The sequence below is a fragment of the Mytilus trossulus genome, chromosome 7 (assembly GCF_036588685.1).
Source record: "Mytilus trossulus isolate FHL-02 chromosome 7, PNRI_Mtr1.1.1.hap1, whole genome shotgun sequence".
NCBI lineage: Eukaryota > Metazoa > Mollusca > Bivalvia > Mytilida > Mytilidae > Mytilus > Mytilus trossulus.
Genome location: NC_086379.1, coordinates 5,136,545 through 5,139,384, shown reverse-complemented (window position 1 = coordinate 5,139,384; position 2,840 = coordinate 5,136,545).

Here is a 2,840-nt window from a genome sequence, read left to right as displayed (position 1 = left end):
CTTTAATGTTCAGTTTTTGTTTAGGTTCTTCTATTATTCTCACTTTGCATATAAATGATTTTTTTTTTCTACCGTTGAACTGTCATTAACACTCTTTTAACAGATATTCTTTTTATAAGACTTTAATATTATCGGTAGCATGTGCATCTGTGTGCATTGTTTGATTTTATGCTTATTCAAAACATTGTAGTGTTATTTTACTATTATGCCGACAAACTATCACTGACAAAACAATTGTTGAATTCGCAGGTTGTCTGTTTCAACAAATTGTAGATATTCCTATGGGACCAAACTCTGAGCCTCTTCTTAACGCCCACTACATATTTTCGTATGTGTCACAAATCAGTATAACATTTGTTGAAAACAAGAGATAACAATTTGAATGACATTTATATACATTGATTATGTTCTTATCCCCCATAACTGAACTAGAAATTAAAACAGCAGACCAAACTCCGTCTAATTTTATACCTATATCAAATTTGACATAAACGTGATCTCTCTCTTCCAGAATCTATAACAACGTGATGATTTTAATTATGAAATCATTAACTTCCCTTATCTCAGTAAAAACGTACCAAACTTTACCTTCTCATTTTTTGGCATGACCAGAGTTCCTTCAACATAATTTCGTATTATTTGCTCAAAATAACTTCCACGTGGATATCAAAATGAAATGTTACCCAAATAAAGAGTAATCTCCATGTTCATTCATACTTTTATTTTAAAAAATAATAAATAATAAAACTGTTAATAGCTTAAGTCATACATTAATTGTACGATTGGCAAATAACAATAATTTTAAGTTGGTCCCTTTTATCCTTACATGTTATTAGATTCGATGTTAACCGTATTAAACAAGACTATTTGGAAAGTCTTTTAAGAATCCGTGTTGTTACTATCTGTGACATGGACTTCTAATAGAAACCAAATTTTATTTTTCTATGCGATATATATCGGTACCGGAATCCTAATTTATAAATGAAAATAAAATAATTAAATACCTAATCATCTCGCCACTTTGGTGATTACAAGCGTAAATAAATGATTAATTTATAATGTAAAATAGAGAATGGAAACTTGCTTTCCAATAGAGAACAAACCGAACAAAGAACAGAAAAAGGTCCAAGTCCATCTATTGTTCTTCAACACGGCGAGAACATTCCGCACTCGTGACGTGTATTAGGGGAACAATATTCGGTGAAGTGGCTAGCTACAATGGGCGATGATAATTTCTAACCTCTCATCAAATCTGTCAGAATCTGTCAGGAGAACTGTTCTAGGACAATATATCGACCTGTCAGCCTGACACCTTTTTAACCGTTTTAGCTAGATCACTTCTAATCTAGAACAGATTTAGACAGTTCTACCTAGAACTGACCAAATCTTTGGTCGAATATTTAGACAGTTCAACGGGTAGAACTGTTCTACGATTATGATTGATTTGGTCAGTTCTACGGCTAGAATTGATTTAGTCGGATCTATCCATAGAACAGTTTTAAGAACTTTTAGTCTTACATATAAGGCAGTGACTATTTTGCCGGCTCGGCAAAATAGCGATTTAAATATAATTTTGCCGGTCTTATATCAGAGTTTTAGACAGTTTTGCTGACAGTTATACGATTAGGACTGATTTAGTCAGTTCTGTTGACAGTTCTACTCGAGAACTTATCCTGAAAGTTCTATTTAGAACTGATTTGGCAGTTCTACTTAGTACTGATTCTGACAGTTCTACTTAGAACAGTTCTAGGGTAGAACTGTTCTAGGTATAACTGTTCTTGGATAGTTTAGAACAGGTCTATGACAGATATTTCTGAAAGTTTGTATGAGAGGTTAGAAGTGATCTCTCTCAATATCTTAGTTTTATACTGTAGAAATATTTATCAAACATGTTATTGTATTAAAATGTTTTATATTTTATCTTTTACAATCAAGCGGATAAAACAACACCTTCAACATCTGGTTCTTGGCTCAATAAAGCAAAAGGTACATATTGATGTTATAGCTACATGTATTTACAAAAAAATAGAATCATGCATATACTATTGTTGGTTAAATCCTTATATAGTATTCTATCGTACAGCATGTTGGACTCATAGTTAGATCCATATTTTTTAAATATACATTCAAGAGCTGTAACTGTATATTAAGGAACACATTGCAATTCTTTCATGTCTTTACTTTGATTCTTTCACAATTGTTGTTTCATAAATGGCGATTTTATATTAAAAACACACTTCTAGAGGCTGAGCTAAAATGAATCTCATTTAAATTGGGGATGACCCAGGTACGTCGGATCGAAATCCTCAGTTGACTTTTTTTTTACTACTTATAGAGTAATTACTCCTGAAAAATATTTAATGTTATTTGTTCCTTTTTGTAACGATATCCCAAATACACGCATTATAGAAACCAGGATTGAAATTTTATATGTGAACCAGACGCGCGTTTTTTTCTTCAAAATACTCATCAGTGACGCTCGAATCAATCAAAAACGCTAAAAGAGGCCAAATAAAGTTCCAAGTTGAAGAGCATTGAGGAACAAACATTCCAAAAAAGATTGGTCAAATACAGCTAGCCAATTTATCAATTTTCTTTTTTTTTTTTTTTTTTTTTTTTTTTTTTAAAGTTTTACTAGTACATTTTAATTTTGATTTCTTTTTGGACTACATGTATGCTATGTATTCATAATACACAATATGTATATCATTGTATTGAGTCTTATAGAGTATGAATATTTCTGTTTACACCTATGATCTTGTATTTATAATTGTTAATTGAATGATCTTGTAGATAACTGGACTGTTATTGCAATTGTAATTTCAATTGTTGTTGTTGTT